At 45.9% G+C, this 12,287-nt stretch overlaps 1 long non-coding RNA gene across 1 annotated transcript; it reads left to right on the forward strand.

Moving 5' to 3' along the window:
• Positions 1 to 3,506: 3,506 nt before the first annotated feature.
• LOC132657350 (uncharacterized) lies at positions 3,507 to 7,271 on the forward strand. The gene is made up of 2 exons (XR_009595358.1): positions 3,507 to 4,247; positions 4,328 to 7,271. It is a non-coding gene; the product is annotated as an uncharacterized LOC132657350 (long non-coding RNA).
• The last annotated feature ends 5,016 nt before the right edge of the window (positions 7,272 to 12,287 follow it).

Raw genomic sequence — 12,287 nt, forward strand, 5'->3', positions numbered from 1 at the left:
GTATGGAGTCTATTATTCCCTAACCTTCAGTTTGCTTATATCCAGCCAGCATCATTTTTCCTGCCTTCTCTGGCCTTGGCTTCTGGCCACATCGTTTCTTTCTTGTCTAAGACCAGAAAAGTTCCCTCTAGCCCCTTGAAATCCTTGTTCTTCTTCTCTTCTCTTAACCATTAAAAAAAAGGAAGGATAGTTAATTAATAATGTTGTGTTAGTTTCAGGTGTATGGCAAAGTGATTCAGTTATACATATACATATTCCCATTCTTTTTCAGGTTCTTTTCCAAAAAAGTTTATCACAGAATATTGAGTAGAGTTCCCTGCGCTATGCAGTGGGTCCTTGTTGATGATCTATTTTTGTAAAAATTATTTAATTGTTTATTTTTATTTTTGAGTGTGCTGGGTCTTTGTGGCTACATTCAGGCTTCCTCTACTTGTGGCGAGTGGGGGCTACCCTCTAGTTGTGGTGTGCAGACTTCTCATGGTGGTGGCTTCTCTTATTGTGGAGCAAAGCTCTAGGGCTCCCGGTCTTCAGTAGTTACAGCTCTTGGGCTCTAGAGCATGGGCTAAGTAGCTATGGTACACAGGCTTAGTTGTTCTGCAGCATGTGGGATTTTCCTGGACTGGAGATTGAACCCGTGTCCCCTGCATTGCAAGGCAGATTCTTAACCACTGGACCACCAGAGATGCCCCAGATGATCTATTTTATACATAGTAGTGTGTATATGTTAATCCCAAACTCCTAATTCATTCCTCCCTACCATCCCCTTTGGTAATGATAGTTTTGTTTTCTATGTCTGTGAGTCTATTTCTGTTTGTTAGTTCATTTATATGTCTTTTTAAGATTCTACTTGTAAGTGATATCGCAAAAGATTTTACTTCCTTGGTCTGACTTACTTCACCTAATATGGTAAACTCTAGATTCATCCACGCTATTGCACATGTCATTATTTCATTCTTTTTCAGGGCTGAGTAATATTCCCTTTTATATATTCAGCATATCTTTTTTATCCACTCATCTGTCAATGAACACTTAGTTGCTTCAGTGTTTTGGTTATTGTAAATAGTGCTGCTCTGAACATTTGAAACCCCTCTTCTTAATTCTTGGTTTTGTTCAGAGTGACTTGTGTCAACCCTAGGCTATGCCAGGACTGGTGATGAAAATGACAAATAGCTGGTGACCCCTTATTTCCCAGAGTTGTGGAAATTTGACATTTGTAAACCCCAGAGTCTTACTTTAATTATACAACATCCTTTGCATCCACAGGAAGGAGGGAGGAAAGAAATAAATGAATATCTACTGTGTGCTAGGTACATTCCCATGTAGCATGGTAACAGATGAGATCACAGAGGCCCAGACAGGCCCTTGTCCAGCACCACATCACCATGGGATTTGAGCTGAGGTCTCTCAGATTCCAAAGCCTGGGCTCTACCCTCATGGAGCAAACAAGAGTGTGCACAGATGCTCAAGGCTGTTGAGGGGTATTCGATCACATATGCAGAAAGATAGAGGAATAGAATGGGAGTGGACTCAGACAGTGGAGGAGGGAGTTGATGGAGAGGGAAGGTGACAGGCTAATGATGGAGGAGGGAGGTGATGGGAGGGTCAAAGGGTTCTGCTTTGACAAGGGACTTGGGATTCTAGGCAGGGAGCCTTTTTTTCCACACTGTGCCTTGCTGGAAACACCTCGCATCCCAGCATGCGATGAGCTCACCTTTTTGTTGGCACCGACTTGCATCCCATGTTGGCCCTGGATGAGCCACACCAACATTTCTTCAGGAGGAATAAAGCAATAACAGGATTCTCATTTTTCTCCCTAAAATAATACCTCTCTGTTCTGCCAGCAAGCAGGGAACTGCTCCTGCCAGCAGTCCTGTGGGAAGCCTATTCCCAGTCCGGCAGGATTAGTCTGATGCTGGCATCCTAGGAGCCCCCCAGCAGGTAAGGCAGCCCTCAGGCAACCTTGAGCTTCTGGGTGCAAATCCCTGCTATCTTTCTCAGTCCTGGGGGAGGTCATTTATCTCTGGGTCCCCATCCCTGGCTCTCCAGGGCAAAAGCATGCTGCTCTAACCAGCGTGGGCCATAGACTCCCCTAGCCGGTGGCTCCCCTGGCATGTCTTCAGGACCTCAGTGATTTCCTACAAGGAAAGGATCATTGGAAAAATCATTTTGAACAGGAAGAATTTAATTCTTCTGTACCAGGCTTTTCCTCCTTAAAAAGAGAGAGAGAGAGAGAGTCCTTACCTAAAGGCCTGAGCGCCTGGAAATTTCTTCTCTATGTGCACATTATACCCACTTCCTGGCTGCAGGGATGGAAGGACTCGGAGAATTCGGAGGATATTAAACAGATTCATAATGGACCCAGCAGTATAAACATGTCTCAAGTGCAGACAGGAGTGCCACAAGCTCCTCTTAGGTTTAATGTAAAACATACACCCGTTGTGTCTGCATTCCCATTTTACAAATAAACAAGGTGAGGAGATGGACTCCAAAATTGTCCCCAGAGAGCCAGGTACCTTCGTTCCTTGTAATTTCCAGGCTTCTCCTGCCCACAAACAACTCAGAAAAGAACGCTTAATGTAGCCCTACAGATCACTGCCAAAAGGTAGAGCAAATGGGAGAGGCCCGGCCAAATGGTCTGCGGTCATTCCCACCCTTCAGGGTGATGCCGCAAATGGCTGGGGGCACTGGAGCCTGCAGAGAGTGTTACCAGTGGAATGTCCAGGCAGCAGGGTATATGCTGGATGGTGCGTCAGGAGACATGGGTTCAAATCCCGTATCTGCCCCCACAGCAGGCTGTGCACCAGGCAACTGCACCCCTCTGCCCCAGCTGGGTTTTCTCAACAGTGCGATGGGGTGACAGTCCCAACCTGTGTATCTCACCAAATGATGGGAGTCCCCCAAGAGACAATGGCTCATTATCTTTGGATAGGCTGTAAATGATCCCATGGCCATCTTCCCATTTTTAGTCAAAATCTGTATTTCCTACCACTGCTTCTCTTAAACCCAGAGGCAGAGGTCCATGTCACTCTCAGAAAGTCTAAACACGCTGAAGCATGATCACTGACTCAAGGGCCAACATGACTAATTTGGCCTCATAAATAGCGCAGTGTGGGGAAGACCAGCCAAATCAGTGAGCTGGCTGGATTGACTGGCAGGATCAGTCAAAATGTGCCGTCTGATGGCTCCAGCAGGGGCACGGCCCCCATCTGGCCAGGGAGCCATCCAGAGGATTGACTGTATGGCCAGTCAGCCTGGATCTTACTGGGTGAAATTCCCCAACCCTCCTATGTCCTGGATTCCTCATTTGCCAAATGGAAAATAATGGAAGACCCCCCTCAAAGGGGATTGTGGGAATGAAATGATGTCACACGTGTGAAGAGCTTTAGACAGTGCCAGGCCCTCAGCAAGTGCTCTGCAAGTATAGCTATTCTTGGTGTCAATGGGGCTCTGGGCTTTAACAGTGAAATGTTTCTAGAGAAGAAAAGAAATTCTTCAGTTGAGGAAACTGTGGCCTGTAAACGGGACATAATCTGCTGAAAGTCACATCAGTTCAACTAGCATTTTTTGAAAAATGTATATATTTATTTATTTGACTGCATTGGATCCCAGTTGCAACAAGTGGGGTCTGATCTAGTTCCCTGACTAGAGTTTGAACCTGGGCCCCCTGCATTGGGAGCACAGAGTCTTAGCCCCTGAGCCACCAGGGAAGTTCTCAACTAGCATTTTGAATGATGTTTTCCAGGCACCGTGATCATAGTAACAACCACATGGTTATCATGTGCTGATCCTTTCTCCATTCCCAGCACAGAGCTAAGCATATCTCAGGCTTTAATTAAATCCTCATTACTACTCTGTGATGAAAACACCCTTAACCCCATTTTACAGATGAGGAACTTGAGGTTCAAAGAGGGAAGAGACTTTGCTGGTCATTGGGATTAGCAGGGCTGCTATAGGCCTAAGGTCTTGGGTGTCTGTGTTCTTCTTCCCTAGAACACCCATCAACCCTTCATCAAGTCCCAGCACCTGGTTTTTGACTCTAGTTCCAGATTCCAGTTCTTCCTGTGTTGCTCCCTGTGGCTTTTTCCTCTCCAGGCTCCCCAGGGCCTGGGTGCACCAGCTCACCCAATGTGAGAACAGAGACAGGAAGGCTTTGAGCTTCAGCCTCCCCGCTGGATCTCCTGTCCAGGTGGGCGTCAGAGAGTCTCTCCAAACGTCCTCATTCAACACTCCATATTTTATGGTGCTTGGTGAGTGCTTGGAGCAGTTTTTCTCCCCCAGGTTTTTGGCCATACTCTTTTCTAAGGCTCTAAAGATTCTCTGTTTTCAGACAATAAATTACAAGCGTCTAAGTCGTCCAGAGATGTGGGAAGGGAGAAACTCAGCAACACCGAGGCCTGAGGAAGCTTTGGACCTTACCCAAGAGTTCCTGGCATCCTGGTTCACCTGTCGCCTAAGGCATCTACTCTCCCACTTCTCTGACCAGCTGGTGTGTAAATTATCCCCCAGTTCTTCCCAAGGACAATAGAAAAGCAAGGTATAGGGAATCAGACAGAGACAGAGGAAGACCTGGGGGAAAGATCATTTCTCCTAACTTGTGATTGCTTTAGAGTTTAGAGAAGCACCTAGCACCTTAGATCAGGCAAAAGGGGCCCCTGATCTGTGTGCTCAGCTTCCTCCAGCCACACCCTTCTCCATGGGGGCAAGCAGTGGGCAGGGCCAAGGGGATGTGCCCATTGGTGTCAATGCTCCCCTTCTACACCACGGTGGGTGTACCTGGGACCTGAGTCCGAGGTACTCTCCCAGGATCTGCACAGGCTTCTTCCTCAAATCCATTCTCCCCAGACTCTCTCAGTGTGAACCTCTATGTTCCTAGCTATTTGCTGTGCGTGTGTGTGTGTGTGTGTGTGTGTAGGTTAGAGGCTGGCACTAGGCTGTCCTCAAGCATCTTCATGAAGCTCTCACTGTGCTTCACCGAGGATGGAGCCTCGGTGGGAAAGGAAAGGGGCTGTGGGCTGTGGACTGTGGCTGGCTTCCCCATGCTGTGGTTGTTCCAAGTTCTACTCCAAGGAGTCCAAGAACTTTGAATGCAGACCAGCTTTCCAGGTTACGATATTATATTAAATGTTAGGATGAAATATTTGTCAAGGTTGGACGATAAAACATATTTCATTTAAGAGTTTGTTAGACTTGATTTTTAACTCAAGGATTTAGACACACGCAGATGAGCCAGCATCAGTACTGTGGCCCCAGGCCCCACCATAGCTGTGGGGGGGCCGGTTCCCAAAGCACCTCTGGTCCCTTCCTAGCCTGTGAGCTGGGGCTGATCATTTTCACTTCCAAATGAAGACTCTGAGGCTCAAGGAAGCTAAGACACCGGCTTGAGTCTGCATAGCTGGAAAGCGGCAGAACCTAGACATGAAATCAAACCCCTCAACCCCATGTCTGGCTCTTCCTACTCCCTGAACCCCCTTCCTGCCATGGGGAGCCTCTTCTCCTTTAGGAGGTTGTGTCTTTCTCCTCAGTGGGTGCCCAGGCCAGTGGTGAGCCAGGTGGAAGGGGGCACTTGGAGGCTCCAGGCTCACCCCAGCAGAGGAAGCTGTAAACTGGGGTCAAGCAACTGGAGTGCCTACTTAGAAGAAAGAAAAATGAGAACCTTGTTGCCTGTCAGATTGGCAGGTCCCCGGCAGCTCCTATTTCAAAACCATAACCTCATCAGGCTCCCCCTCCGCCCCCCTAAAGTCTCCCCTCTCCCAACTCACCGAGAGTTTTCCATTGTGGAGAAGGGAAGAAATGCGTCTCTAATCCTCTTTGTTCCATGATTTCATCTCCCTCTCTCTCTCTCCTCCCTGGGGACTCCAGGCAAACAGTTGGGGGAGGGTAGGTGGGGCAGGGAGGGGAGCCAACAGTCTTTTCATGGTCTGGGGGGAACATTCTGGGCTTTGGGCAGGAGGGAGGGAAGCTGGAAGGGATAGTTCATCCCCTCCCCCAGCTGCCAACAAAAGCTGGAAACCTGGGAGACTTCCAGGAGGTCACCCTCCCCTTCCCTCCGCCCCAGCGCATGAGCCACTGAGTTCACCTCCTTGACTCTGTCCCCAGCGATCCATCACGAACTTGCTCCCTGCCTGAGCACGAGCCTCATCCTTCCTTACCAGATTTTGCAACAGCTGCTTGAGTAGCCTCCCAGATTCCAGTGCCGTCTGCCTTGGGTCCATCCTCTAGTCAGCTGCCCAAGTGAGCCTCAGAGGCTCCATATAACTCCCAGGATAAAGCCCAAGCTCTCAAGGGATACTAACAAAGAGACCTCCTGTCCCCTGAATCCTCTCCAGCCTCAGCTGTCACAGTGTCTTACCACCTTTTTCTTTTTTTAAGTCATCTACTTACCTCTCACTAAGTCTCTTGAAGAAAGGATCTTCTCTGTATTTTTAAGTTTTTGCTTTCCCAGACCCTAGCAAAGCTCTTGGCCAGTCAGCCTTATCCTCTCATTCAAGGAAGCCAGGCAAGTTCTCTACTCCCAAACCCTGTCTCTCATTTACCTGCGACCAACCTAGATAGCATATTCAAAAGCAGAGACATTACTTTGCCAACAAAGATCTGTCTAGTCAAGGCTATGGTTTTTCTAGTAGTCACGTATGGATGCGAGAGTTGGACTGTGAAGAAAGCTGAGCGCCGAAGAATTGATGGTTTTGAACTGTGGTGTTGGAGAAGACTCTTGAGAGTCCCTTGGACTGCAAGGAGATCCAACCAGTCCATTCTGAAGGAGATCAGCCCTGGGATTTCTCTGGAGGGAGTGATGCTGAAGCTGAAACTCCAATACTTTGGCCACCTCATGCGAAGAGTTGTCTCATTGGAAAAGACTCTGAGGCTGGGAGGGATTGGGGGCAGGAGAAGGGGACGACAGAGGATGGGATGGCTGGATGGCATCACCGACTCGATGGACATGAGTTTGAGTGAACTCCAGGAGTTGGTGATGGACAAGGAGGCCTGGCGTGCTGCAATTCATGGGATTGCAAAGAGTCGGACATGACTGAGCAACTGAACTGAACTGAACTGTCTTTTCTTGCTGTCTGACATGACCCTACAGCAGAGCCCTTCTCTTCTTCTCTTTGAAGATGGCAAACAAGGAAATTCCATGGTGATCCAGTGGTTAGGACTTGGTGCTTTCATTGTCAGGACCCAATTTTGACCCCTGGTCGGGGAATTAAGATCCCTCAAGCTGGGCTATGTGGGCAAAGGAAAAAAAAAGGCAAATTAATACATGCATATCAACTTTTGTTGTTGTCGTTCAGTCAGTAAGTCATGTCTCACTCTTTATGACCCTAGCACTGTGGCATGCCAGGCTTTCCTGTCCTTCACCATTTCCTGGAGTTTGCTCAAACTCATGTCTGTTGAGTCAGTGATGCCATCGAACCATCTCATCCTCTGTCACCCCCTTCTCCTCCTGCCCTCAATCTTCCCCAGTATCAGGGTCTTTTCCAATGTGTTGGCTGTTTGCATCAAGTAGCCAAAGTATTGGAGCTTCAGCTTCAGCATCAGTCCTTCCAATAAATATTCAGAACTGATTTCCTTTATAATTGACTGGTTTGATCTCCTTGCCATCCAAGGGACTCTGAAGAGTCTTCTCCAGCAATACAGTTCAAAAGCATCAATTCTTTGGCATTCAGCCTTCTTTATGGTCCAACTTTCACATCTGTACATGACTACTGGAAAAATCATAGCTTTTATATGGATCTTTGTCAGCAAAATGATGTCTCTGCATTTTAACATGCTGTCTAGGTTTGCCACAGCTTTTCTTTCAAGGAGCAAGCATCTTTTGATTTCATGGCTGCAGTCACCATTTGCAGTGATTTTGGAGCCCAAGAAAAGAAAATCTGTCACTGTTTCCACTTTTCCCCCATCTGTTTGCCATGAAGTGATGGGACAAGATGCCATGATATTAGTTTTTTGAATGTTGAGTTTTAAGCCAGCTTTTTTATTCTCCTCTTCCACTCTCAACAAGAGGCTTTTTAGTTCCTTTTCACTTTCTGCTGTTAGAGTGGTATCATCTGTGTATCTAAGGTTGTTGAAATTTCTCCCAGCAATCTTGATTCCAGCTGTGCTTCATCCAGCCCAACATTTTGCATGATGTACTCTGCATATAAGTTAAATAAGCAAGGTGACAATACACAATCTTGTCATATTCCGTTCCCAATTTTGAACCAGTCAATTGTTCCATGTCCAGTTCTAACTTTTGCTTCTTGTCCTGCTCACAGGTTTCTCAGGAGGCAGGTAAGGTGGTCTGGTATTCCCATCTCTTTAATAATTTTCCAGTTTGTTGTGAGTCAAAGGCTTTAGCATAGTCAATGAAGCGGAAATAGATGTTTTTCTGGAATTCTCTTGCTTTTCTCTATGATCCAATGGATATTTGCAATTTGATACCTGGTTCCTCTGCCTTTTCTAAATTCAGCTTGTGCATCTAGACGTACTTGATTCACATACTGCTAAAACCTATCTTGAAGGATTTTGAGCATTACCTTGCTAGCATGTGAAATGAGTGCAATTGTACGGTAGTTTGAACATTCTTCAGCACTGCTTTTTTGGGGATTGGAATGAAAATGGACATTTTTCAGTCTTGTGGTTACTGCTGAATTTTCCAAATTTGCTGGCATGTTGAGTGCAGCACTTTATCAACATCATCTTTTAGGATTTGAAATAGCTTAGCTGCAATTCCATCATCTCCATTAGTTTTGTTCATAGTAAAGAATGCTTCCTAAGGCCCACTTGACTTCATACTCTAGGCTGATACAACCCTACTCTCACCCCATATAAGGAACCAGCTCCCCACATCCCTTCTGGGAGTGAGCAAGAGGTCTTGTTGCTTGTTTTCATTCCTCCCCTGCTGCAGCAGGGCCTCCCATAAAGCCTTGCTTGAATTTCCTGTCTGGCCTCTAGCCAGTTTCTATTGATTGAGGAAGGTCATGGAGTGCCACTGGTTGCTGATAGGAGCGCATATCAGAGGTTAGTGCAAGTCACCCTTCAAGCAACCTCTTCACTCAGGCCAACTAAGTCTGATCATTCATTTATTTATCAAATGTTTATTAAATGCCAGTCTGGGTGTAGGGTAGAGATAAAGATGAGTAAGACACAGTTCTTACCCTCAGGGGACTGACCTCCTGGTAGGAAAGTAATTAACTGTCTTTTTTCATTCAGGTAACAGAAGGATCTAGCCCTTTCCTTTCCTCTCTCCAGAACCACCTTCCTCTAGAATATTCTAGAATATTCAGGGAGAGAGTGCTGTCTCCTTTGGGTCCTGGATCATTTAGTTCTCTGTGTATTTTCCGTCTCTGCTTTTACCTGGCTCTACATCCATGAACCTGCCCAGTTCTTTCTGGGGCCTTGTACAACTTGTTGCCGGTCATCAGAGCTCTGCTAACGTAGGCTTCTGTGTGTTTTACAGATTTTCACTCCAGGTTTAAGTTAATATGGGGTTTCCAGACAGGTAGCCACTTGAAATTGAAAATTATCTATCGCTAGACCAGGTGTCAACAAACTTTCTCTGTTAAGGGCCAAATAAGAAATATTTGAGGCTTGTGGACCAACAAGCAAACTCAAGCATATTTTATATATATCCTTATATTAACAACAGAGGAAACAAAGTTCCATAAATTTTTCACTAATGAAATTCAAAGTGTAGTAATAATAGAATACATTTCTTTGTAATACAGCTTTACTAAGGAGACAGAGGGGCTTCCCAGGTGGTGCTAGTGGTAAAACATCCACCTTCCAATGCAGGAGACTTAAAGAGATGCAGGTTTGATCCCTGGGTCAGGAAGATCACCTAGAGGAGGGCATGGCAACCTACTCCAGTATTTTTGCCACGAAGAATCCCATGGACCGAGGAGCCTGGCGGACTACAGTCCATAGGGTCTCAAAGGGACATGACTGAAGCAGCTTAGCACGCACGCACACAAGGAGACAAATGGAATTATTTTGGGAGCTATAACATTTTGCTTAGTTGGTTCAAAGTTAGCATTCCTTATCATCAAATTGACTGCAAATGAGCATCCGTGAAAAACAGTTTTAGCTCACAAGCCTTACAAATACAGATGGTAGATGAGGTTTGGCCCATGGACCACAGGTTGTGACCCTGGCCTAGACATACATCAGCATTCCCTGCCTCCCTCACTACTTCCAGGTGCAGACATTGGTCTGTCTTCAAGTTGTCTCTTCCAGACCTTTCCTCCCATCTCTCCACCTACCCCCAGGACCCCATCCTGAAGTGTTTTCTTATTATTCACAGTATTTAAATCTTGTTAGGTTCAATTTTTCCTATCTATCAGCAAGCTACATCAGGAGACAAATCTAACCTGCTGTCTGTTACTGTACAGTCTAGGAGCTAAAAATAGATGTGTATTTTAACAGCTTTTTTGGGGAGGGGGCTTTCTGGGTGGCTCAGACAGTAAATAATCTGCCTGCAATACAGGAGGCCTGGGTTCATTCCCTGGGTCAGGAAGATCCATTGGAGAAGGGAATGGCTACCTACTCCAGTATTCTTGCCTGGAGAATTCCATGGACTGAGGAGCCTCATGGGCTACAGTTTGTGGGGTCGCAAAGAGTCCAACAAGACTGAACAACTAACACTTAAGAAGCTTTATTGGGGTATCATTCATATACCATATAATTCACCCATTTGAAGTGTATGTATAGTCACAGATACTTGCAGCCATCACCACGGTCGATTTTGGAATATTTGCGTCACTATAAAAAGAAACCTTATACTCTTTGACTGTCGCTCCCTTCCCCCCAACTCTCCCATTTCCCTAGTCCTAAGCTATCACTAGTCTACTTTCTGTCCCTATTAAGAATGGTTTTTACTTTTTAAAGTGTTTGCTCTTTAAGTCAAAAAAGATTTCCTGACATGCAAAAATTACATGGATTCAAATTTTAATGTTCATCAATAAAGTTTTATTGGCACACAACCAGTCATTTGTTTATATAATTGTCTAGAGCTGCTTTCTGTGCTAGGAGGGCAGAGCAGTTGCACCAAAGACTCTGTGGCTCATAAGCCTACAGTATTTACTATCTGGCCCTTGACAGAAAAGCTTGCTTTCTCACCTCGAATGTGGGCTATGCCCTGAGTCGGGGTTAGGGAGGTGAGGGTGAGACCTCATGTCCTGGGCAGAGTGGCTGCCTCCTCTGTGTTCCAGGGGGAGAGGAAAACAGTGCTTCAGAGAGCCAGATCCAGCCAACCTGGCTCTTCAGAGAGAACTTTCCACCTCTTCTTCCTCTGTTTCATGAAAAATAACAAATGTACAGAAAAATGGAAAGACTAGTACAATACAACTAGTATCCCACCACTTGGACCTGACAGCAGTCAGCCTTTTGCCACATTCACTGTCTTTTCTCTCTCTCTCTCTAGATAGCTTGTTGTTCTTGAGCTGCCAAGTTGTATCCAACTCTTTTGTGACCCCATGGACTGTGATCTCCCAGGCTCCTCTGTCTTTGGGATTCTCCAGGCAAGAATACTGGACTGGGTTGCCATTTCCTTCTCCAGGGGATCTTCCTGATGCAGGGATTGAACCTGAGTCTCCTGCATTGAGGCTGATTCTTTCCCACTGAGCCACCAGGGAAACCCATCTCTAGATAGCTAGATACATTTTTAAATAATTTTGGTGTACAGTTCTATGAGTTTTAGCACATATATTGATTTGTGCAACCACATTGCAATCAGGATACACAACAGTTCCATCACCTCAACCCCACCCCCACCCCACCCCCCACCCCCCCGGCATTACCCCTGAATAGATATCCCCTTCTTCCATTGATAACCTCTGGCAGTCACTGATTCGTCCATACAGTTTTGTCTTTTTGAGAATATTGTGTCAATGGAAACATGCACTATGTGACTTTTTGAAACTGGCTCCTGGCACTCAGCATAATATCTTTGAGCTTATCCAAGTGTTTGAGTATATCAATAGCTTTTTCCTTTTTATTGCTGAATAGTCCTCCATTGTATGGATGTACCACACTTTGTTTATTCATTCACCTCTTGAAGGATATTTGGGTTGTTTCTAGGGTTTGGCAATCAGGAATGGAGCTGCTACAAACATCTTGTAAAGGTTTACTTGTGAACAAAAGATTTCCTTTCTCTAGGGTAGAAACCTAGAGTAGAAGCTAGGGTGCAGTTGTCAGACTGATCATATGGTAAGTGTATGTTTAACTTTGGGCCTCCCCGGTAGCTCAGTGGTAAAAAAGCCACCTGCAAGGCAGGACATGCAGGAGATGTGGGTTCCATCCCTGGGTCAAGAAGA

This window comes from Ovis aries, chromosome 11 (assembly GCF_016772045.2).
Source record: "Ovis aries strain OAR_USU_Benz2616 breed Rambouillet chromosome 11, ARS-UI_Ramb_v3.0, whole genome shotgun sequence".
NCBI lineage: Eukaryota > Metazoa > Chordata > Mammalia > Artiodactyla > Bovidae > Ovis > Ovis aries.